General features: G+C 47.2%; 1 protein-coding gene and 1 pseudogene across 2 annotated transcripts in view; one reads left to right on the top strand and one right to left on the bottom strand.

The window, feature by feature from the left end:
- The window catches only part of IMMP2L (inner mitochondrial membrane peptidase subunit 2), a 578,935-nt gene that overhangs the window by 422,590 nt on the left and 130,024 nt on the right, over nt 1-26,321 (bottom strand). The window lies entirely within an intron of this gene.
- LOC150001209 (uncharacterized) overlaps nt 10,637-26,321 on the top strand; it is a 61,099-nt pseudogene continuing 45,414 nt past the window's right edge.

The following is a 26,321-nucleotide window of genomic DNA, read 5'->3' as shown; positions in this document are numbered from 1 at the left end:
GCAGCGCCACCCAGCAGGCTGGGAAGCACGAAGCTGAGGGTCCGCTCCACTGCTCGCTGTCTCTGACGACATCTCATGGGCCGGCCGGCACTGCCCCTTCCACTCTGTTCCCATACACCCACCCAGTTTACCCGCGTGACTTCATCGCCACCCCCGCCCTGGTCTAGACCAGCAGCGTCTCACGCCTGGGCTACAGCGGTAGCCTCCTAAGCAGCCACCCCATTCCTACTTCAGCCCCCTTTCAGTCTATAGTCCATAGCGCGGACAGAGCAATCACTTTGAGTCATAAACACTGTGAGGTTAAAACTCTCCAGTGACTTCTATAAAGACATTTAGAACAACGTCTGAAATTCTTAACACCGTTTCCTGGAGAGTCCCAAACTAAGCACTGATTGGCCGATACGCAGGCACCTGCAAACATGTTGATATGTTAACAGGGGCTGGGAGGGAGCAAAGCAGAAGGGGTCCAAGCTCCCTGTCATGTCCGCTGGGCTTCCTCCAACAGCGTAACTCCAACCTTGTCAGCGAGGCTCACTGAGCCTCCTCCTTGGGCCCAGCCACCAGAACCCAGGAGCAGTCCTGGCCACGGCGGAACGAAAAGGCCTGCATGTCTGCTTCTCAGCTGCCCATCGGCCCTCCTGCCCCGCCTACGCACGCTAGCCCCGCTTTGCGGCAGCCAGGCTTCTGTGCAAATGCCCTGTGGCTGCCTCCTGTCTCCAGCTCTCCATGGAGCCTCCGAGCCTGGGTTTCAGCGCAGTCCACAGTAGGTGCTTTCCTGCCTCAAACCCAGCACCTGTAAACCCTAATTAAATAAGGGTGCAATCCAGACCCTCCTCGTACGGCCATCCCCAACAGCGGCCGCCTATGGGACTCTCGGAGAGCTGCCTTCTCTCCACCACCTATACAAGCGGACACGCTGCAGAACCAGCAGGGGCCTTCTGAGGGAGTCACACTGCTAGCCCTACCCCCACAGATCCATCGCTTAGGCTGAAAGCTATCGACAGACTCTGCCATAAAACTCATGTCTTGATTTTGCTCCAAGATCCATACTCCTGGCCTTCAAATGGCCTGAGATATTCTTAATCATTGCTCCTCCATCCATTCAAACACACCCTGGGAATCTCCCGGGGGCCAATGCAATGCTAGACATTGAGGATATGATAACGAGACATGGCCTTTGCTCTACAAACAGACCACAAAGATGATAACACGGAGTGTGCACTGAGTTGCTCTGAGTCCAGAGATCAGCTCACTGACCTAGAGGTCTTCCTGGAGGAGGCAAGAATGGAGCCTTGAAGGGTGATCCAAAATCCACTATGTTTTGTGGAAGAACCCTGCAAGCAGAAGGAACACCTTGAGCAAAGTCCATAATCACAAAATACCAGATGGCTTGTACAGAAATGAAAATAGCCCAGCGCTGCTGAAACCTAAGGTACAAAGCCCTCGGGAGTGGGGACTTGGGCAGCCAGGTAAAAACGTAAGAATAGGGGTCAGATCACAGGCAGCCTCATCTGACTTAACCTAGTAAGGAGCCTGGACTTTGTCCTTGTGGCAAATGCCACCATTGTAAACTCTTACGGAAGAGACTGCCAGGGTCAAAGCTGCACTTGGGGAGATATCTCCAGGGGACAGTGTGGAGAACAGACCCAAGGGCACAAGGCAAGTCACTGTCGCCACTTAAGAGACAACAAGGGCCTCCCTGTAGTGGCAGGAGGGGTGAGGAGGAAGTGCCCGTGAGAAGTGAGAACTCAAAGCCTGAGAGGGAAGATCTGGAAAACTATTGAGCTGGCCGAAAAGTTCGTTTTTTGTTTTTTGTTTTTTCTATAAGAAAAAGGCTCTCCTAGCGCTTAGTTGTCTTTAACTTCATTTGAAACAATTTTGTTAGATTGTATTGTGACAGCTGTCATATCAGCGCGCACTAAAAACACTTATCTAAATTGGTGAATTTTTGTGCAGCCACTTTAATACTGAAGATGGAAGAAGATACATAACATTTTCAGTGTATTGTGCTGTATTATTTCAAGAAAAGTAAAGACATAACTGAAACACACACACACAAAGATCTGTGCAGCGTATGGAGAAGGTGCCGTGACTGATCGAACGTGTCAGAAGGGGTTGCGGAGTTTCGTGCTGGAGGTTTTTTATTGGACGATGCTCCATGGTCAGGTAGACCAGTTGAAGTTGACAGGAACCCAATCAAGACATTAACTGAGAACAATCAATGTATACCACACAGGAGAGACTCATTTCGGCAGCCGTCCGTCTCGAGAGACGATGGTGTAGCTTCCTAAGAGTCTATCTGCACTGCCAAGAATGGTTGTGCAGTCCGACTCGGGAGTGACACGGTATCTGTCTCCTCCCGTGTTGAATCGACATCTTGCGATGACGCTGGAGTTGCCCTCTCCAGTGGAGCTGAAGCTACAGAGCCTGGGCAGGGTGATATGGAGGGTCTGCTGTTGCCCATGCAGCAGACCCCCCCTCTCTTCGCAGCTGAAGGGTCCAAGGGAAAGACGGAGTCAATACAGCTTGGGTTCAGGTGCGCCGCAGGAGTTGCCGGTGTTGACTACAACGTCAAACCGCCTTAGGGACTCCGGCTCCGGATTTTCTGTCGGGGTTTACTCCCTTAGCCTTTCCCCTGAAGAGGTATGCCGCAAGGCAGCGGAGGTTTTTTGGAGTCAGAGTTTTCCTTCTCTGATGTGCCCTGACTGGAAGATCGAACCAGCGACACTTAGCTCGCAGGCCGACGCAGAGACTCAACATACTCAAAATATCCAAATCAATAAAGTTATTGTTGAAATTGAAAAATGTGTCATTTATTTTACAGAAGAAAAAAAAAGGACACACAAACTTCTGGGTCAAACCAATAAACATAACAGGGAGTGATAAGCTATAAACCAAGGACAGCACCGGGGCCAGAAACGGTTACTTAGCACGGGCACACGGTCCCAGTGAGCAGGGCGCACGAACTCCCACGTCGAGGCTGCAGGGAGCTGCACGTACCTTGTTGCAAGACATTCATTTAATCAATTAGGGAGCACTCTCCAGGGGGCTGCAGCTCAAGGAGTCTTTAAATTTGGACACAGGAGGTTGGGCTCGAAAACATTCAAGGCGGAGTGAAGTCACACCCCACACCTCGAAGGTGCGAGAACAGTTATGGTTGGCTGGTGACTGGGGCACACGGGAAGGACGGCAAGGGGGAGCACTGAAAGGAGGTTTCAGCCTCGTGCTGGGGGTGCACAGGCGCCAGCCCCCGTCTGGCCCATAACAAACCTGCATTTCGCTTCGATGCGCTATGTACATTGCTCGGAATTTTTGAAAGCGAATAACTTGACTAGCGTTTCCTCCGCCTACACCTAATTTTTTTGAAATCTTCGCATGGGAAGAAAATGTGCTTCTATGAATTTTCCTCTATTATTCTGCCAGTACTGCCCCATGTTATTACATCCTCCTGGCTTTTACCTATAATTATCTTCCCCAGAAAAAAAAACTAGCATCAGTCAAAATGCAACAGAGCAGGTAACTCTAAGATGTGAAATTAGTGGGAAGAGCCAAGCAATTCCTACAGGAAACATTTACCAGCCCCTGAGCTGGTAGGACAGCCTTTTAAAAAGCAAAAAGCCATCATTACATAACATGAAATATTAAAACTTCCATTAAAAGGAAGGTTTAAATGAATCTTAAATAAGATGCACTTGTACAAAAAATTTTCTTACAGGGCCTGAAAAGGATCTTAATTATTTTACTTTCCTTGAACCTCCCGGAAAACCTTGCCAGGGATCTGAGCTGACGAATGGAGCCAATAAAGACGAGCCTTGGTTTTAACACTCCTCCCTCAAAGCCTGTCCCTCTTGTGGTTTTGTGATAAGCTATTGTTAGATTCATTTACAGTAAAATAATCACCAGCTCCCCAAGCAAGACACGGAGCAGGTTATCTGCGGTCCCTCAGAGGACTGCGGGACTGTTCTTAACAAGCATTCTAAATTAGAAAAGCATCTCTATTGCAATTAGCAAACAGACACGAATCACCGATCCGGTTATAGCTCAAAAGAGAGGGGGGGCTCCCAAGCACGCTGCTGTGGTTGTTTTCTGAACTGCTTTGCGACCCTAGATTCAAAGACCGGTCTTTAAGCAAACACGTGTCCCAGGAACAGGGAACACAGACGAAAGAGCTTTCCTTGCTCTGCCCACCTGGAAGAGTCCCAGGATGACGGGTTAGAGAACTAAGCGAGGGCAGGCATAACAGACCCAGCCTCTGCGCCGGACGGGGAGCAGCATCGCAGTTGTCTGCGGGACGCATCCGGTCCCACGTCCCCAGGCGGTCACCCCAGCTCTGCTTCTCCGTGCACGCAGACGGTCTCCCCTTGAGAGCTGTCAAAATTAAACGTGGCGAGTTTCCAGCCTATTTGAATCCTTTTGTGTTTGGAAAAATGCAATTGCACCGAGCGTGTGCAGAGGAATCCCATGGAAGCTCCAGGAGGATCTGCTCCAAGGGCTGTGGGGACTAAGGTCAGTGCCTGTCTGTCAGGAAGCCCACGTGACCCAGTAGATGGGGGAGCCCTCTCACGGAGCATGGGTGTGGCCCACATAACTCTTTCTATGCAAGTAACAGAAAAATGCTCTTATGAAAACAGTTCTAACAACAAAGTCAGATATTTCTCAGGGGAATCAGATTGTTGAAAAGGAAGTTTATACTCTGGACTGAATTCCTAATGGCTGCCTACCAGAATTACTAACAGAAATGAAGGGGAAAACAGACAATTCCACAATAGCAGTCGGAGACGTCAGTACCCTCCTTTTAACATGGACGGCAGAACTAGACAGAAGAGCCACGAGGAAACAGAAGACCGGAACAAGAGCAGGAACCAACTAACCTAACCGACGACACCCATAGAAAAGTCCGCCCAACGACGGAATATACATGACTCTCAAGCACTCACGGACCATTCTCCAGGACTGGCCACGTGGTAGGCCATAAAATAAACCTCAATAGATGTAAAAGAACAGAAACAATACAGCATATATTCTGAAACCACAATGGTAGGACATTAAAAACCAGTAACTGAGCAGCTCTGGGAAATTCACAAATGCGTGGAAATGAAACAGCACTCCTGGCTATGAACTGAATGTTGGTGACCACGCCCAAATGCATCTGTGGGAACACAAATCTCCAGTGTGATGAAGTGAGGTGGGGCCTTCGGGAAACACTTAGGTCATGAGGATGGAGCCCTCCTGAATGGGATTACTGCCAATTTGGGGGAGAGAAAGGTGGATCCTCTAATAATAACTGCGCTTGGCCTGCATCCGTAAGAATACCCGTCAGTGTTACGACTCGCCTCCAATTTGCTGAGAACTGCTCATTTTTGCCAGCGCACAGTCAGCCAAGAGCACACGCGGGCCACGCGCCATCTTAAATACGGCAACGGGGAGGACACAGGTGCATATGGGTTTACACAGCCGTGGGAAGACACCGGCTCAAACAAGAATGGTTTCTTCTGCCGAGCTCGTTGGGCCTCGTGCTGCCAAATGTAAACGAGGGCGTCATTAAATGAGCCACCGATTTGCAGACGATAGCACAGAGCCCCACCTGCCAATAATCCAAGGAACACATCATTTTTCAACTGCGAGTGAAACTGTCATCACAGGGCAGGTTGAAACTGTGGACCAGAAAGAAAAATTGCAGAAATTACATCGTAGCTCTCGTGGGTGGGCACCCCGCAGGTGTCCTCGTCGTCTGCCGTTTCACTTGACGCAGGAGCACTGCGCTTGTAAGCGCTCTGGCGAGAATCTTCCATCGGGCCACTAGTGGGGATGGTGGCAGAGACTCAACCTTTGAGAAACAAACGAAAACTTGTACTGCCATGCAGCATGTCTAGTTGAATGTTACAAGTAAATTATCTTGAACCAGTTAAAAAAAATTTTTTTAATTTTATGTTCAAAATAACCTTACACGTAAAGGTCCAGGAGGCGCCATTTAGTGTCGCAGAGGAGTCCACTCCCTGTGTGGCACCTCACTGACCGAGAATACTCACACACACAGACTCACTCTGTCTCCCCTTTCCGTGACGTTAGAAGATTGTATATCCCCGTAAACTAAATAAAAGATGGTAGTACAATAGGCGACCAAGCGGCTAGGTTTAAAAGACAATAAATATTCATGTCGGGGGCCATTTGTTATGTAAATCTATTTAGATCTGGGGTTCTTTAAGTGGGGTTCATGAACCCCTCATGTACCAAAGAGTTCAACAGAGATTTCAGCGGGGGATGACCCATGTATTTAAATAGAAAAGAGATCACGTGTTTCCTTTCACTACCATCTAACTAAATGTTTCAATTTCCCTTAATTAAGAATGTAAACAATCAATGACAGTAGCGTTAATAGCACTCTGACCAATAGAAAACAGACTCTGAAGTAGTTACACTCATCACTAACTCCAACATGAGTGCACTTATTAGTAACAATATGCAGGTCGCCATAGTGACAATTGACTTTAGCAAACACTGCAAAGCATGGATGCCCAGAAAGTGGCAGAACTGTATGTGGTTGGTACACAGCACGTGAGGGGGTGGGGGTGGGGGTGGGGGCTAAAGCAGAGGAGAATCTGGACAGGTGAAGGCAGGCCAAGCCCGCTGTTACAGCTCCCCCGATTGTGTGATGTTGTAGGGCTTTCTCCAGCTGCACCGTGGGACCAGGTCTGCATTCTAGAAAGATGGCTGCCAGAGGGGTGGGGGGCTGATTAGAATGGAGGAGACTGGGCAACGGGGGACCACTAACATTGCAACTAACCGGACGATCCCCACTGTCCTGCACTCACAGCTGAAGGAAAGTCTGGCTCTCCTCCTTCCTGCGCTAGTCCCCTAGCTGCCAATCAGCCTGTCGGTCAAGCCCAGTTTGAGAACCATTAATACCTTTACTGTCTATTTTAATAACAATATGTCTCTCTATTGAAATAAAGTAAATAACGTTTTCCTACAGATGTTTCTAAACAAAGGATGGAGATCTACGGAATATAACTGAAAAGAGTACATAGTAAAAAATATAAATTAAGCAATAGAATACTACAGTCTATTTTTTTTATTTGCCTATTTTGTTATGCTTATGTTGCAGAAAGTCAACCTCAATAATACTCTGTTGAGGTTATAATTTAAACTCTGTCACATTCAATCAAACATATTAATTAGAAGAAACAGACGTTGCCCAAAGCAAAGCAAAAGGAAACAACTTTGAAGAGATGATGGCAAGTCCTGCCCACAGGAAAATTGAGAATCTGTCCTCACTGCGTGTCAGCTGATCCTCCCCCAGAATAGCACTAACTTAATATTATAATAAAAAGCCATCGTGCGGGACGCGATCACAGTCTACCTGATATAACCACGTTAAAAAGAAGCCCTCTTCCACTGCAATTGATAGTTTTGCACAAAACGTCTTTTTATTAAATTCTCACTGTGGGCCGTAAGGCAGGAGGGGGTCCAGAGGACCGGGGACTCGCCCCGACAGGTACGGGGACTGCAGGAGAGAGCTGGGGTCCCCTTGGCATCGCGCTTATGCTTGCGGGACAGCATTGAGGGTACTTGGCTGCAATTCCCCTCACTCCTCCAAAGCCTGTTCCCATCCCCGGCCGGCAGGGACCGTTCTGATTCATTCTCGTCTTCACTGCGCATGGCACGGGAGGGGCAGACGATAAACAAGCAGGAGATGCTTGAAGAAGGGGAGCAGAAAGAGGAGGAAGACGGGCCGCCCCGAAAGGTGGAGCAGGAAAGAAGACGGACGACACGGGCCCACTCCCCCATTTCGCCCAGGGTGACCCAACGGGAACACTTCCATTGTTAATAAACTGGCCCTTCTGGTTAGCATCACTCATAAATAAATATAGCTCTTCATTTCAAATCTCAAAGCTCAATTTTGAATTTTTTTCCAGGGGGAGTCTGGAAATATTGCATTTCTAAGAAGAACTGACTACGATTTTTACAACTATTTCTGAAGCTTTGGGGTTTCTTAAAAATTTTACGTGGGTATTTTCTGTAGGGTGAAGGGAGATGTGTCATCAGGGTATCTGTGTATACAATGCAGTCGAGTCCCCCAAATTCATGCCGCCCCAGCCTCTGCTTAATCTAAACCATCCCTGGGAGACCCCCCTCCGCACCAACTCGCGCTTCAGTAATGAACGACACTAAGTCACTGCAGGCAGATGACACCCCAAAAACGGTTTCTTTAAATCTTTTTTTTCAATAGGCTCCCATAACATCACAGCAATCAGAAAACCGCCGCTGGCTGTAACAGACAACCGCATCAGCCCCACTGTCTGAGAGGCAGCCCGTGGGCCCAGGGCAGCCGGGGGCCTGCTCACACCCCAGGGCCCACGAGGACTCCTCTGTGACACTGTCACACCCAGTGCAGAGCTGAGAGTGTCCTGTTCAGCCTCACAGCACCCAGAGCACCAGTCAGCAGCCGCCGCTGTGACCCTGAGGACTGAGGCTCACAGGCCACAGCGGAAGTCCTTGCAAGCTCCACGGGCCCGCTCCGCATGAGAAGCAGGCTGGCCTGCCGCTAAGGTGCCGTCCGTGGGGCACGTCACAGACTCCTCTAGCACGTTCCCAGGGCTACTCACACACAGCCCATGGCTCGTGGCATAGCAACGCCAGGCAGGCCTCATCTGCCTGGTGAGACGGCGGGAATGGACTGAGCCAGGAGAGGCAGAGGAGAAGGTGACCAGAGAATGAGCAGAATTCTCAAAATACGTCCATTTGATATATTCCATTGTCCCAGAGGCCGGCACTGAAGAACAACCCATCCCCTGTTTCAATAGGGAAAAACAGACTCCGGGGATATGTCGTATTTGAGGAAAGGGACAGCTTCAGTGACGATGGTGACCATGGAAAACCTAAGGCTTTCTAGAAAGCTCAAACGGCCCATCGAGTATAAAAGGAACAGGTTAAAGGGAGGCCAGAGCGCTGGGTGGGAATCCACCTTCAGGAATGCGCGGGGCCCCCCCTGAACAATCGAGGGTCACTATTTGGGGGGCAAGACTCGCTAGGAGGGGCAACAGTGACTTCATGTGACAATTGCTTCTCTTTTTCTCTTTTCTCTGTATTTTTAACTCTATTACTTTTGAACAAAATCTTTTCCTCTCTTGTTGGCTGTGTGTTTCTGTGCATCAAGGTCCCTTTTAACAAACTCCCTGGCCATCACATCATCGGCCACTCAGGAGGGGAAGACGAGCCATGGACCCGGCTGTAAGTCGTGCGAGGCTGCTGCAGCAGCATGCCTCCTGGGGTCTGCACCCGGCCAGAGGGTAGGAAACACCTGGCCGGGGTGCCATTCCGGGACAGAAGCTGAGTCTGGCCTGCAAGTCTAAACGAGGCAAGCTTCTGGCGCGCCTGCTCACGTGGCTACGTGGCTCCGTGGCTCCGTGGCTCCATGGCTCCGGTCCCCTCGGGCAATGGGATCAGCGTCATCCACCTCTGCCCTCTCACGGGAAGCCCGGGGTCATCCCAACCTCTTCCCAGCATCTCACAGTCCAGCTGTCCACGTCCACTTCACATCTTGAATCTACTCATTTCTCGTCAACGACCTTCCTCGGCCTTGACCTACGCATTTCCAACCCTAGGCTGCTCAATCTGGTCTCTGACTTGGTCTATGGCCCACAAATTTACGCTCCCAAACACAACCTGAGTAACGTCCCTAAGACCCATAAGTGGCTCCGCCGCTCTCAGGTCAAGTTCAAACTCCTTAACAGCTTACGAGGCCCTTTGGGGTCTGACTCACCCCCGAGCCTAGCCTTTCCCCCCTCCTCTTTTCTATCCACAACACCAGCCTGCTTGGAGTGACTCAACTGGCCACGCTGGGTCAGCATCACATCCCACCAGCCTTCATCTCTCAGCGCTAAGTTCAGTTGTGACCCTCCAGGAAACGCTCTTAGACCTCTCCTGGGTGGCCGCATGACCCACCAAAGGGTTCCCAAACGGCCCTGTGCTTAGTTATTACACTGGCCTGTACTGCTTGGCTTTTTCTCTCCTTCCCTCCCTCCCTGACTATGAAAGCCTTAAAAGTGGAAGCAACTTTAGTCATATGTCTTTCATGTTGCCTAGCACATTACCTGGAACACATGAGACTTTCAATAAATGTTTGCTGGAGAAGAGGATGCATAAATAAAAATAGGAAAGGCACAGGACACAAATCTGTTCTTCCTTCAAGGAAGCGTGGCCACCAAACTGTACATAAATTATCCCCCCTCCCACCAAAAAAAAACAAAAACAAAAACGGCTACAAGTCTGTCAGAAACGCCAGGACACTCCCAGAGAGCCCAGAAAAGTTGGCTGACGGATAACTTGGGGAGTCACGCTGAGTGTGGGCCCAGTTTGCCCTTGTTGGCTGCCCCACTGTACCAAATAAGCCCCTGTCCACACTGGGACAGCTTAAGCCAGCATCCAATCGGCTCAGTGTCAGATCACAGACTCTGTCGAAAGAAAAGGATTTTAATCAAAACCCTGCTCCCTTACATGATTTAATCATCTCACACTGATTAAAGCAATGACAGTAATTATAAAGGATGTTTCCCATCTACTGCAAGAGCTCCTTAGGAGCCCACAGCGGCTCGCATCTCTGAGTTGAGAAAATGTACTCAATGTCCTAAATTAAATGCAAGTATTCTCAGCTGGGAAAACAAACTACAAGAAAAAAATCTTTTTCTTCTTCAATTATTTATCTTGGAGGCTGAGCTTCTCAGGTGTTCATAATACATCTCGAGGGCGATAAAGAAGGGGTCCTTAAAAACACTGCTAATCAAAACCACAGCCCTAAACCCGAAGCTTGGGGTTCCTGTTACGGAAACATGCCCCAGGCCTCCAAATCCAGAGACCCTTGAACGCCGGCTTCTACTTCAATATCCTCCCAACAGACCCACTCTTCAAAGTCCAAGAATCAGGGACCCAATATGAAGAGTGGTTTACTTAACTGAAAAGATGGAGAGCTGGATGATTAGCATAGCAAATCGCAGCGTGCCTGTCCAAAGGTTCTGGAAAGGCTTCTACCATTTTACAGCCGTCCCTCCCTGTATCACGGTTCACTTATTGCGGCCTCACTGTATCACGGGACTTTTTTAAATATTATATTTAATTATTTATTGCGGATTTTTCACTCTATCATGGGATTTTGCAGTACTGTACAGTAAATACTAAAATAAATGTAAGGTTCCTACTTCGCGGATTTTCACCTGTCGCGGGGCGTCTAGAACATAATACCCGCGATACGTGAGGGATATTGTTCTTCCGTCTTTGCCTTGGTAACTACCTCACTGACCTTAAAATAACAAGCCGTGATGATCAAATCCTTCAACCTAAAATGCTTAGGTTAAAACCCAAAGTACGATAAAACCCACAGCATGAGAGGCAGCGTCCCTCTTTCACAGGCTGTCAGGTACTTCCCTTCATGGTTGAACCTTTATATTTTCTGTGAAAGAAGACAATGCCAAGAGACAGCCATGTAGGCATGTAAGATCCACCCTCCCGTCCGTCCTTCTGCTGCATAATTAGGCCTGAACATAGAACTGTACTCTTGAAATCTATATAACTTTTAACCAGGGTCACCCAATAGATTTAATTACAAAAAAAAAAAAAAAAAAAAACATTAAAAAGCTGGTTCTTTGAAACAGTCAACAAAATAGACAACCTAGTTTTTAAAAGGGGAGTCGGGGGTCGGGGGAGTGAATAGGAGGCCTCAGAACATAAATGACGCGAGAGGAATAATCACCAATGAGAGAAGCAAAATGAGAGACAGACGAAATGAAGAATAAGTCGGAGAAAGGTCTACTGTGCACGCAAGCGCATGTGAAACCACGGACGAGATGAAACGCGTGTGAAAACACGGATAAAACAAAACGCGTGTGAAACCACAGACAAAACAGAACGCATTTGAAACCACGGACAAACTAAATATTAATTTGGCAAAAACTGACCACAATAGAGAGAAGGCTACGGAGGAAATGCCAAGAAAAAGAGGGAACACCAATTTGTCACCTACAGACCATGATTCATAAGCGGTTCCTTCAATTAAGCGGAGGCCCGCTAACATAAACGAAAGCCGCTGAGTGTTTTTACCAACAGTAGCGGGATCCACATAACAAAACCCCCTTCGTGTTACATGGAATTAATTTTGAATGTACATGTGATTTTTCTAAATGACAAATTCCCATTTAAAAATAATTTTAACAGTTACAAATACTAAATATCAACAACGATCTCCCTATCTATTAACTATTTTATTTTTATTTTTTAGAAAAGCAATGAAAGGCACGTGAACCGAAACCCAACGTGACAAGTGACAAGATGGCCCGGCTGTTTTTGGAGCGCCGGGATTCTCCAGGAACAACTGCTCAGCATTCGGTTGCCTCACAGTCTGTTTTTATGTTTTTTTTTTAAATCAAATGCGACTAGAATAAGTCTGTCACATCCATAAAAACATGAACTAAAATTAATATGCAAATTATGGTGCCTGTGTGGGATGCCATTTCATTAATTCAATTCACTGACATAATTGTGTTCTCTAAATTTATGACTTTTGCAAATGTCATTCCATCGAGAATGAAATATTTAGTGAATATTATTTCACTAGCATGCTATCCAACAATAGTTTAATCCACAGGAAAAAAGATAATCTGAGATTTTAGTCACAAACTAATTTATATACATTTGAATAGATATGTAATCTGCAAGCTAATTGTGACAGCTTTTTTAAACAAACATAAATTTTTACTTTTAAAGTAGCACCTGCAATGCTGGAAACTGTGGAAGACTCAGAAAGTATATAAAAACGGGCCATTTAAAAAATCTATACTCTTTAAATTATAAGTAAAAATTGATAATGTTTTGGCACATTTTGTTTCAATATTCTTGTATGAAGATACTTTTTCTAAAAAATACAAATGTGATAGCTAGCAAAATAAATACAAGTTTCTATTCCATTCTTTTCATTTAATGTGATTATTGTAGTTATTTTTGCCACAGCAGTAAATCCCAAAACATAATTCCAAATGAACGCACATTGCGACAATCACATGGACCTATCAAAATATTTTTAATCATTCTACTACCTTTGCGTTTAAGTTTTATAAAATGTTTCAGTAATACAAACATAATTAAACAATTCATGTAATTATTTGTGTTTCTCTCTGATTATTTCCTTAAGAGAAATTCCTCGCAGTACAAATACTGAATCCAAAAGCTGTACAGCTTTTTAAATGAAATGCATTGGGGTAACAGTGGTTAATAACATTATATAAATTCCAGGTGTGCAGCTTTATACCACGACATCCGTACCCTGCGCTGTGTGCCCGGCACCCAAAGTCCAGTCTCCTTCCAGCACCGCCCATCCGACCTCCTTCGCCCCCTGCTCCTGCCCCCTCTCCCTCTGGGGACCACCATACTGATGGGGCCCACGAGTCTGTCTGTTCCTTTGTTGCCTTTTCTCTCATGCATGTCTACAAATTCCCTTCCAGAAAGCCTTAAGAACGGCCCCGCCCACCATGAGGATATAGCCGCTCCCAGTCCCCTGAGCCCCTGCCCACACTGACATCAGTTCTCAGCCTGATTGAAGGGGGAGGTCAGAGAGCCCCACACACCCGATTCCCTGCGGCTTCTTTACGAGAGCGGCTGAACCCTGCGGAGCTGTACGGCCGTCATAACCTACTGAGGTTTTAACTTGAACTGTAATGTCGTTTTGCCTGCACCTGAACGGTGAGCAACGGAGCCATGCATAATTTAATGTTGCTTTTTGGTAAAAGGTGCCAGGCTTAAACTATGTACAGTACTTGTTTTTCAGGTTACAGGGCATAAAATCTCCCAAACCAAACCAGAGTAAATTTCTCCTCTCCTCGCTTCCTATCACTTTCAGGCGTATAAAGAAGTGAAGAAACGTATATTGAACCGAGTTTTTTATACGTGAGGCGTTCTGAAAGCAAGTCCTCCATCATCACACTTCAACTGATGATATAAAGAATCCATATGAACGGTGAGACCGCAAAACCATTCAGAGCGCTTAGCAAACAAGTGTCAATTCAAATTTTCAAAACCATAGAAAAGAAAAAGTTAACGAGGACCAAAGATTAGAACTAAAATATGTCTTCATCTTAGACATCAAAGTTGTAATTACAGGATTGTGACCACGTGTTCTCAGAGGCGGACTTCCTGGAAGGCTGGGTTTCCAGTTGTCCCCCACCCCTTACGCCGTCCACTCAGAAGTCCTGAGCTGCATCCAGCCCGCCCTGGGATTCCTGCTTCAGGGTCAGGAGCCACAGGTGTCAAAGGGGGACATGAGGAGAGGGACTTCCGAGGGGTTGGGGAGGGGCTGGGCCACCGGACCGCCTCTGAAGTTAACCCCACTTGGGCTAACAGCGGAGGCAGACAGGGGCTTCCGCACCATTTGCAGCTATGATTTTGTGGGACCACAGGCCAACGTTTTCACAATAAAGGTGTAACATCCCCTGGGAGGGCCAGCTCTTTATTCAGTCACAGACACCAGCAGAAAGCCCCGAGTTTTATTCCAAAATATGCTTGGGCTGGGACGGGGGGATCAGAGAGGGAAAGTGGGGGCCTGGGCAGTGCTGGAGGGCCCCCTGGGACCTCTGGGACCAGCCACCCAGGCAGAGAGGCAGTGACCCGCACCCGATCCCCCCCACCTCCGCCTCCCTCCGCGCCCCAGCGCTGAGCCCACATAGCGCACGGACCCCGCCATCCCTTGGAGCGCAAGGCCAGGGCCCCTGCAGTGCGGGAGGACGATGACAGCTGACCTGGGGGAAGCACCGACCGCGGTGAGCACCCGCAGGAAGGCCAAGAACAGCCTGATGGCTCGTGCGTGCGTGGGCAGACCCAGTGCGCAAGGCCACACGCCCCCGTCCACCTTCAGAGCAACCTCTGGCGGCAGAACCCACGCAGGGGCAGGCGCCACTGAGAAGCTGCGAAACCAAGGGCCGCAGAGGCTGCTGCGGACGTTTTGAAAGCAGGTGCAAGTGTTCGCCTTGCAGTCCCCGACCCCTTAGTGCCTGACCCGCCCAGGCGGCTGAAGAGCCCGCTCCGTCTTATCCGTTCACGACAGGAACCGGCCATTCATCGTGGCTGCAGACCCCGACAACACCCTTTCCCGGGCGGGAGGGCCGCGCGCGGGAGAGAATGTAACAATTTGCAGGCTCCAGGGACGGATGGAAACTGCGGGGCGTGGGGCGGGCGTCAGGAAGGCAAGCCAAGGGAAACGCAGTGAGAAGTGTCTCCCCAGATTCGGTACCGTTTCTCCAGAGAGCCACATTTCTTTAGCAAATGCGGCAGGACATTCCTTAGGGTGTACTTGGCATTCCTTGAGGAATTCTGCTGAGAAGGAGCCTCCTCGGTGTTCCAAATACAGATGGCATCCAACTGCTCGGTGAAAGAGCTAAGCAACAGGCTTGAATATAACGCATTTGGATACAGAAGAACTGAGTGCCAACTGTCCACTGGGCCCACCGTGGTGTGTCACGAGCCCGGGCTCTCCCGTGGCAATGCACAGAGGGAGGCCGCTCACAGTGCTGGGCAGACTTCAAAGATAACAGCAGAAAGAGGGTAAATCTGCAGCACCTTAGAGAAGCCTTCGTCGGCACACGAAAACCCCCCTTTCACCCTGGCGCAGGTAAAGCGATCAGTGCTTGAGTTGCTTCTAAACCTCTTCCACAGAGTCCAGCAACACTCCAGGTTTGATCACCTCCTAGCTATTAAACTCCTGAGTGGCTTCAGCTTCACGTCAGTGTATTATTGCACCTATAAACTTGGTACCATTGGCAGAAGGCGGCGCCCGCCTGGCAGCGCCACGTATGTGGGAGGAAGAAACTGCGGGCTTATCGGAGGCGATGATGAAATAGGAGGAGAGCCAGCAGCGGTCCTCCGGCAGGCGCTCAGCCTCTCCTCTGCGCAGGGCTTTGCCAAGGGGGCTCGGAGGAAGCCCCGCAGGGTGAGTGCTGAAGAACCCCGGGCAGGCTTTTCCTGAATGGGGGTGTTAAATGCCAGGGAACACGACTGGTCTGCCGCGTATTCGAACCTATGTAATCTGCCGTTACCATGGGTTCCACTCCTTTTACTTTAGGGTACTGACTGGAAATAAAATGTGTAAGACATAACAACCTTGGGAACTTGGCAGCGGGACCAGAAATAAAGAAAAGCCTTTAAAAGGCATTTCGGAGACCCGTGCGGCCTCAATACTAGATGGCATTACAGGGCGAGTGTGTGACGGGGTCGTCACCGTTCTGTAGGATGTTCTTACTCTCTCCTATCCGTGTGACCCTCTCAAGTACCACGCTTGTTTTCAAACATCTGACCCCAAACTGCTTCCCTTTAAACTGAAATCAATTAGGTGTAGTAACAGTATTCACAGAGTGCTGAAAATGAGGGTTACTATTAACTTGTCCATGCGGGGAGAGCACTGGTGTAAATACTTAAATTAGTTAAAATGAACAATAAACACCGGAGTCTAAATAATATCAAATTAGACACAAACAACTACAGATTATTGCCTTATTAAGTACATGATTTAGAAAAGTTTAAAAAGGCGGCTCTTCACACCTGAATTGTTTGCGATTCTTTAACCCTTTTAAAGTAGCTGACTAATGGTAAATATTATGGATCTACAATAACATCAGAGTTAAACTTTCCCTTCTGAGATGCATTCTTACCCTATTTTAAAAGGATGTTCTGGGACTTACTATGGACTTGGTTTAAAATCCTCGACTCCCAATCCAGTACCCCTTGTGCTCCTGCTCACAGGCGTAGTTTCTCTTTGTTGAGAAAGCACCGCTGTTAATGAGATTCATCACCATTTCACACTCTCAGGCAGCCCCGCAGGTACGATTGCAACAAGTCACATGACCTGCGACTGAGGCGTGTGTCATCTTTCTTTGGTACTGATTTATTTTGTACTTGAGAGGGTCTCCACTTGAAGAGACCTCTCTTCTGTCAACGCGGTTGCTATGTGAGACGCAATAAAAATAAAGGTGATAACATCAACCCATTCATGTACCAATTTAATCACTTCTAGTTTTTAGATGCATTGTTACTTTATAGAATTTATGATTTTATTATACTAAAAATTTGAAAGTATGGATTATTTTAGATGATATATATGTAGGAGCCAACAAAGACTTAAACCTACTTGCAGGAAGGACATTAAAAAAGTATACTATTTAATTAAGCCACCAAAGTCAATTTAAATAAATTTGGGGAAACAAAAAGAAATAATGTAAATGTTCATAAAATGTATGTAACTACGGAACATGACTTATACACAAACACAAAAGCATCTAGCAAAAAGGATCTTACACTGTGGAATCTAGGAATAAGGAGACCCCAACGTTGGGTTTTAAGAGAGAGTTGCCTGCAGACCTTTGCTTCTTTAATGGCCCAAAGTCATGTGCAAACACGGAAGGCCAGTACTTAGCTCCAATTAGAGATGTCACCCAAGGACTTCAATTTCAAAGCCTGTTATATAAATAACAGCCTTTTAGAGCACTTTATAGGGCAAATGGGCATCTGCACATTAAGACACAAAATAATTTATACCTTTGGACTTGTAGGCTTTAACATTTCACGTATCTTATGTTTAAAAATGTAGACCGCTCCAAAACTCACATCAGAAAACCTAACTCGGATATAGAAAAGTGTAACTGAAGACCCTAATTCCTAAAACTTATGTAAGAGCAAATATCTAAAAAGAATGACGCATTTAACCTGCTGTATCCGAGTTCTCACTCAACTTAGACGTGAATCATGATGTAGCTACGTGAACGTGTCGCAGTAAAGAAATGATTTCCATGGCTTTGCGAGCGTGCTCTCTCCTCTCCTCGGTGCACACACCTCTGACCGACTAATCCTGCAAAATACTGTCCCCAACGGCTCCCTTACCCGTCTGCCTCGTTACCCTCTGGAAGACACACCCCATCCTTCATCATCTGCTGCGTAACAGGTGTACAATATACAAATAAACAGAGCTAACTAAATATGGGAGTACCAGCTCACCAATGCAGTTTCTAAATAAAAAAATGTTCACTGTTTCCACAGGGGAGTCAGAAGCTAGAAAGCAATCTCCTAATATCTATAATGTAAATTGCATCCTCAGATCCTCTGTTGCAGCCAGATAAACGCCGAGGTAGAAGAAGAGCCACGAATTGCCTGAGGTCAGAAATGGAAGCAGAAAAACGTGGACCACAGGATACGGGAAATGACAACCCAATAGTTATGTCTGGAAAAGAGCCTGATTTCAGTGTGGAAATGGGGTTCTAACCACATACACGATCACCCTCACGGGGAGGGGAGGGAAATACATTCGCTGCATAACAGATGGAAATGAGGATGAGCATGAAGCTTTGTCCAGCAAGGGACCGCACCTGCTTTTCTGCCTCCGTCGCTCAGCTGGAGAAGGTAACGGACACCTGCGACCAGCCACGTCCTGCCCCCTGAGCCGTGACGGGGCAGCAGAAAGCACAGCAGCCCGGCCGCGCTCCGAGGACGCGTACGATTCCGTGACGGGGCCCCACTGGCCCGCTGCTCTCAGGCTGTTCTCCTTCTACGCTCTTAAAGGTTATTTTGAAAATTGTCAGTACGGATGAGGCCCTTTCCAACTCAGCTGCAGATTACAAAGGAGTATTAAAAATGCTTGAAAAAATTGGTCTAGTTTGAAAAATCACTTAAACACCATGACTGCCATTATAGCGTGTCCCTGTGAAACCCATAGCTGCTAGAATTGAAAAGAAGCCCCCAGAAGGGTCATCGGAAACGCATTTCTGGGACTAGTCAGTTTTCCCCAGGAAGAAAGTAAGAGCCCCTTCTTGCTCCTAACTGGTACAAACATTATTTCAGAAGCCACGGGTTCCAAAAGCATTACAAAGTTTGAAGACTACAGAAAAGAATTGGCCATTAGAAAAAATATGACCTTCGATTCCACAAGCCCAAACACGGCAAGGCTCAGGTTCAGCTGCACACCTTAGGGCGTGGCCCCTGGAGCAGAGTAACGGGCACGCCAGTGGGTAGGACGTCCGTGATGCTGAAGGGACAGGAGAGATGGACAGCTTTGGGCACGATGTGGGTAATTGCTTGTCATTAAGCAGCAGAGTAATTGCTTCAGCCAATGCCGATGTAACTATTCCACATGAAACGCCCACGTGCCCTTGGACTTAATATAAAACGCACATAGTGTACCAGATAATCTTGGCAAAAAGACAGCAGTCGATACAATACATCACACTTACAGAGGAGATCCTTCTTTTATCATTTAGCCTCTCAAAAACACATTAGGGACTTTAAACATTAATAAAAGAGAGACAAAAAGCCATTGATTTTTACATGAGTAAGACCTTAGGAAGACCTCAGAATCCACTTTTTCTCTAACCTGCTCAGACTATGTGTCTGAGAAAGCCTATGGAGTATAAGTTTAGTAATTCAAAATATCTCCTCATCTTCAGGAAAGCGTTCATGTATCTTCAGGACGGGAATTTCATAATGAGCAAGATCAGGAAACGTTTGAGTTGCTACAGGAGGTTGCGTGCTACCTGTGGACAGAGAAGATTTTGGATGGCTGAAGCGGTGGCAGCAGCCTAAATCTCAAAGTCCCAACACATCCTGGGGGAAAAAAAAATAACAGAAAGAACAAATAAAACTTCTCAAACTCATGGTCTCAACGTAACTAAAGGACAGAAACATCTCAACTTCAAAGACTTGTAAGTATAAAAATAAATGTTAAGTCCCAGCAAGGTCTGCCCATTTTCCTGCACAAAAGCTTCATGAAGACCAAGAGCCGTTCAGGACAAATCAGACCAAAAGGCAGAAGAGGGGCGCGAACGGCCGCTGAAATGTGATTCACGACCTCCGCTAGGAAGAGCCCCTCAGTCCTGGGTGCGAGGACACTGATAAGTCAAGGTGAGAGTGCTGAGGACAGAGAAGGGACCCGAAAAGGCACGAGGGACAGGGCAAGGCAGCCTCAGAAAGGCCTCTCGTGGGCAGGAGAGGAGTGAAAACACCAGAAGCCGCATGCAGAGGGGTCAGGAATCAAGGCGGCTCCCTGAGAACCCCACACGGCCAAAGACTGTGACGATCGGACACGTGGCTCATCAAAAGCCATGCGTTTCCCAGGAAAGAGACAAGGCAAGACTTGGCCTACAAGGACAGAGGGGGGTGATCTTGAACTCAGGATGTCATAACCATCCCAAGTCACTGAAAACCCCCGAAAACAAATAAAATAACTGCTATAAAAAGAAATTTGCAAATGAGAACCTGAACAGTTTAGCTGATGAAAAGTCCATTTCCTCTCCACGAAATTGGCAAAACGGGAGCACACTGGAACATAACATTCAGAGCTGAATTAAATACCCACAAACCGTCATTCAGTAGATGAAACAGAAATTAAAAACTAAAACCCTAAACATAAACCCAAAATACACAATAATATCGATGTTTTTACTGTATATCAAACTCTCATCGTCGTCGGCAGCCGTCCGTCTCGAGAGACGATGGTGTAGCTTCTTAAGAGTCTATCTGCACCGCCGAGAATGGCTGTGCAGTCCGACTCGGGAGGGACACGGTATGTGTCTCCTCCCGTGTTGAATCGACATCTTACGATGACGCTGGAGTGTCCTCTCCAGTGAAGCTGAAGCTACAGAGCCTGGGCAGGGTGATATGGAGGGTCTGCTGTTGCCCATGCAGCAGACCCCCCCCTCGCTTCACAGCTGAAGGATCCAAGGGAAAGACGGAGTCAATACAGCTTGGCATCAAACTCTACACCCTGAAAATAGATAATAAACCTTCCTCTCAGATGCATATGGAGCACCACAGAACTGATCAGATAGTAGATGGCAGGGAAAATAACAGTAAATTATATCAAACAGAAATATTATCAGCAACACTGATCACATTGAAATAAAACTGGAAATTACTTAAGCAATTTTTTAAAAGGCTCTTCTCCCTGGAAAGTCCAAAAATCTTTTTCAAACAACTCTTGGGTGAAAGGGTAAATACAAACTAAAAGTAAAAAATATCTTTTAGAGATAATAATGCAATCAGCACATTATCACATATTTTCGAAGCACTGACCGGCGGAAAATTCATAGCCTTCGGCATTCCTACCAGTGACGCTGAAAGGCCACGGATGCATGAACGCAAACCTCGGCCCCCGACGGTGACAGAACAGTAGGAGTAACGGAGGCAGGGTGCCCCCTCACGCATGCGCGGCGACAGGGGCCGGGCCAGTGGAAGGTCGCACTGGTCTTCTGCCTGCTTGTCACAGCACAGAGGCCCTGGGAACTGAGCTCCCGGGGGGAACTTGGCACTGACTGCCCCAGCGTGGGAGACACCAGACGATTAAATGGATCAGTCTCCCATCCTTCATTTTACTTATCCCAGCGCTCTCCCTTTTTCTATCACGCTCAGTGAGTGCGCGCGTGTGCACACACGCACACACACACACGCACACACACACACAAAACACAGAAAAAGAAAGGTGGGTCAGTTTCGAGCAAGACTGATCAGCAGGTAACAACAGAAACCCAGATTTGGGGACACGCCTGTCCTTCCTTGGGTCACGTGGCTCTTGCACTGTTAACTGTGACCAGCGGCTTCCCTGGGCCTCTGACCTGGAGGCAGGGACAGGCCACAGGCCACATCCGGAGAGCTCAGCAGAAATTCACACTTAGCAGCTAAGGCTCTTCTGCGACCTCAGCGCTACCGCGGCCCAGGGAGCGGGGCGGACAGAGGCACGCAAACCAGAGCTGTGTGCTACCCTCTTCAACGGCTCTCTTCATATTTGAACCTGTGGTTGCCGAAGGGATGCACCTCTCTACGCCGGAGCAACTATGAGCACAGGGGTGGGTGCCAGGAACCTATATATGATGCACCTGGAGAGTTCTCAACCGGACAACATGCCAAGGTAGACTGTCACTAGAGCGGAAATGTAACAAAGCTGGATGGCCAATGGACAGGGAGGAAACATTTACAGCGCACAGAACAGAGGGAGGGGTAGTATTTTTTATTATACATAACAACTCAAAAGTAGGTAAAAGTTATCAACAGAAGAAACTGAAAAAACATAGGAACATGAGATGTCCAATATCACTAATAAATTAAGAAATACAAAAAAAATCAAAATTTCCTTCCCACGAAATTATGAAATTTAATAGCTTCATACTATCGAGTGTTAATGAGGGGTTGGGGAGGCGGCCATTCTCCTACAACCGTCATGGGAACGGAACATGGTACCACTGTACCGAAGGGCGACATTACCATATACACAACTGCCAGCTCTACCCACCTATTCCCAGATGACTACAAAGGGAGGCGTCTCCATTGTGGATTTTTAAGGGGTGTAATAATATGAACTATTTGATTTCCCTTATAAAAGTAAAGTATGCATTTCTATTTGGGTGCCTAGGTTTTATGCAAATACTCAGGAATAAAGGTCTGGAATGATACACACCAAATGGGGGATGGTCACTCACAGGGTAAGAACTGTGATTGGCTAAAAAGGAGGAACTTCTGTTTTATAAAACAGTATGTCCTTGCCGATGTCCGAATTTTTTAGTTAAGGATGCTGCAAGGATGCTTGTATAATTTCATTTCAGGAGTTACTTTAAAAGTGAGTGGGAGATAAAGAGACAGCATGTGTTTAAAATGTCTTAGGTACTTTCAGTGATGATGGCACTTCTCAACCTTTCAAACTCAACAATATTTTTATACTTTTCTATTTTTTTAATCTACCTTTGATTTGGGGGCTGATTCTCTGATAGTATCTTCCAGTTCAAAAATTCTAACAGTGAATGAAGTTCCTGCAGTTTATCTTGTCTGCCACGGTGGGTTCCTTCGACGACGTTCTTCGATTCCTCAGACTCTCAGCCGCTCTTTTTGGGCGCAGGCTTTCCTGCTGGGGCTGCCTGTTTCCTTACATGAGTTCTTGCCATGTGGCAACACCAGCCATTTCTTCACTACCGCCATGAGAGCCAACCACACTCATTTACAAGTTTTTCACAGACCCTTCCATTAAACTAAGTTTTTAGGTGGAGGTAGAACTGACATACAACATCCTATCAGTGGCAGGTGCACAACATGACCCATGCCTGTGTACCCTGGGAAACGTGCACAGGAGGTCTAGTCAACATTGACATCACGCGTGGCTACAGAACTTTTTTCTCCTGTGATCACAATTTGTAAGGCCTACATTTAACTAATTTTATATAAAGCAATTCTTGTTTGCCTTGTTGCTGGATTGCTGCCCTTATCGAAGATCGTTTTTCATGCTTTCTGTCATTTATAGTGGGTCAGGTAAGGGGCCGCAGAAAGCACCTTTGACGAGCTAAAGCAAATCCCAGAGACTGGGGCCCGAAACCGGGCAGCATGCATCACACACAGTTACCCTTAGCTGTTCCCGTCTTCTTTAAACTCCAGCTTTAATTTTTAGTCAAGTTATTTAGAAGCAAGCCTACACTGTCATTATTTAAGTTTTAATATTCAGTCTTCAGAAACCCTGCAGTATTTTCTTGGTTCAGTAAGATTTTCATATGCGCATTAAAATTGTAACTAATGCATAAAGGATCGGCGTTTGTCAATTAATTAAAAATGTCATGGTGGTGTTCTTTTTTTAAATCAAGGAATCATAAAAACTAATACATTATATTAAATAGTTCATTTAACTTAGTAACATAAACATTGATTTGCCAGCCTTCTGAAATAACTTGAAAGCAGAAAACAACTATTTAGGAATAGCCGAGAACGTAATTAGTGTGATCATCCCCTAGTGACCAATTTATTTTTCTATTTCCCACGGTTCCCAGCACATGTTTGGCACTCACTAAATGAAGACATTCAATAAATTACTTGGATGGATAGATGTATGGATGGACTGATAAACAGATGGATGGGAATAAATCAACTCTTCAGCAGAAAGAACCAAGTCTGAATTCAAATCTGTGCACCCTGGAGTTTCTTAGTCACCCAAGGTGATCCGAGAAATGGCAAAACCGAGCACCGTGCACAGAGGGGCAGGTTTTCATTCTTTTTTAACAACATCAGCAGGAGCAGAGGCAGCCACAGCAGCAGCACAGTCACTCACAATCTGCCGAGGGAAGGACTCTACCAGGTTCCCGGGGACACAAAGAAATACACAAGACCGGCCCCACACCTAATCCAGCGGGGGAGCCAAGACGCGTGTAAAGGCTGCATGACCACGCCAGGCAGCTGGGCAGCGCCAGGCAGCTGGGACAGAAACCACGGTGGGACGGAGGAGGAAGCCCAGAGCGCGGCACAGGAAACGCCTTCATGGGGGGCTAGCCCCTGGCTCTGGGGAAGAGCAGGCTCCCCGCCCGCCACAGGCCCCGAGGCAGGGACCGCGGGGGACGGGCGCGGTGACAGCGGTCTGGCAGAGGCGTGTCTGCGGGAGCTGCACGTGGATGTGGCGTCGGAATAACAGCAAACTGTGGAAGGAAGCAAGTGCTCCTTCTTTCTTCTTGGCACACTTCCCTTTTCCCAGGAACGTAAATATTTTAGATAAAAATGTAAAACTCAATTTCAACTGTCTATCCGCATCCTCATCATTCTAGCTACAGGAAACTGTCATCAGGCACGAAATAGGGACGAGGTATTCTGAGTAATCAATTACTTTGGTAAAAAAAGAAAAAGGTGCATGCATCTACCATGACTCTAACCTCTAACGATCAGAATAGGATACATACACTTAACAGTAAGAGTTGACAAAACTTAACTTCAACGGTCTGCGATAGCCCAAAAGCCCTCCAGGACTGGGCAGTCATACCTGTGAAGGAAAAGGAACATCGCTGGTCCTGGCTGACACACTGTGTGCCGGGCACCTGAGGGCACGCCCTGCCTGTCATTGTCTAGACACTTACGACATCCTCTCGGGAAGTACTGTCACCCTGGTTGCTGGGTAAAGAAACCCGGGCTAACCATACGCTCACTCACTAATGAGAGACTGAGCGATAGGTCTCATTCCACACTCCTCTCCCTTCGCCACAACATGCCGTGTGTGTGTGTGTGTGTGTTTAGGAAAGATTTGTAGCTGACAGTGAGCTTTCCCCAAAATAAATTCAGTCAGTGTGATAATTACCCTGAGTCTCAAGAACATCATTCCGGAAGTCAAGGACTCTACCTTTTTTTCTCTTGATCATAGTATACTACAGGTGGGTGCCTCTGGATTTTATTTGTACAAATGATTCTTTCTTCAAACTAAATTACTGGGAAAAACACTTACCACAGAGGAAATTGCTAACAAAATCATTATCTCCCTCAGCACAAGCTAATGTCATTACCTCCAGGAAACAGAAGCAACTGAATCATATCATAGGAATATTAGTTTAAGGTCACGGATGTCAGAATGGATCATTTTACAGAGGTCTCCTGAGAACCTATTCATCAGCCATCATAAGGCGTGGCCCCCCACGCTCAGTCCACGATTCAGCAGAACTGTCTGCTCTCTGGTTCATTTAGCACCAGCGTGACGTTCTGGAAGGGAGAGGGCAGGTCTTCCTCTCTGAAATACATCTTTCTAATTGCGAGGGAGAAGAGAGAGGAGCGGAGAGGCCCGCCTCAGCAATGCATTACTAATAGACACCTAATGCCCGGCACTAATGTTGCAGTATAGAGGACACCCAGAAAGTAGGCCTAGGAGAGACCGGCTGAGTTCCACACACTCGTCAGCAGATAAGGAGACAAAGACCCAGGGAAGCGAAGGGTTTACCAAAGTCCCAGAAACGGGGGCTGAAAGAACCCAGAGCACAGCCGCGCAAACTAGACCGCCGGCCACACAAGCGGACAGCAGACAAAGCTGTGAGGACCGGTGACCCGTCCGTGCCCCATCCCACGTACAAACCCCAGTGTGTCCTCTGCACCTCCCCCTGCATCGTCAAGGGGCTCGGTCACACGTGAGTAATGAGCCTCCTTGACACGTCCAAGGGCTTTCCAAACACCGTACTTAGTACCTGAGAAAACGGAGTTAAAACAGCCTTTAGAACCCGTATTAAACAAGGATGCCAATGGTTTAAAACCCATGGCGGGCCTGCACATACTCTCCAAAGTGCTAATTTGGCACCACAGAGCCAGGAAAATTGCCGAAGAGATAAACCGATGCTGGTCACTGACGCTACCATGTTAGCACACAGACTATGTAGACACAGTTCATTGCTAACACTAAACACAACCAAGAACGCTAGTAAGTGGGAAAAAAGAAAGAAAGAAAAACTTATGTTAAATGAACACAAATCTGATTTTTTTTCCAAATTCCAACCCCAGGGTAATTTTGTGGTATATGCAGGGCAACAAAA

The sequence above is a fragment of the Furipterus horrens genome, unplaced genomic scaffold (assembly GCF_987537825.1).
Source record: "Furipterus horrens unplaced genomic scaffold, mFurHor1.1.pri manual_scaffold_9, whole genome shotgun sequence".
Classification (NCBI taxonomy): Eukaryota; Metazoa; Chordata; class Mammalia; order Chiroptera; family Furipteridae; genus Furipterus; species Furipterus horrens.
Note: the sequence above shows the minus strand (reverse complement) of the source record. Positions and strands in the feature narration are given on the sequence as shown.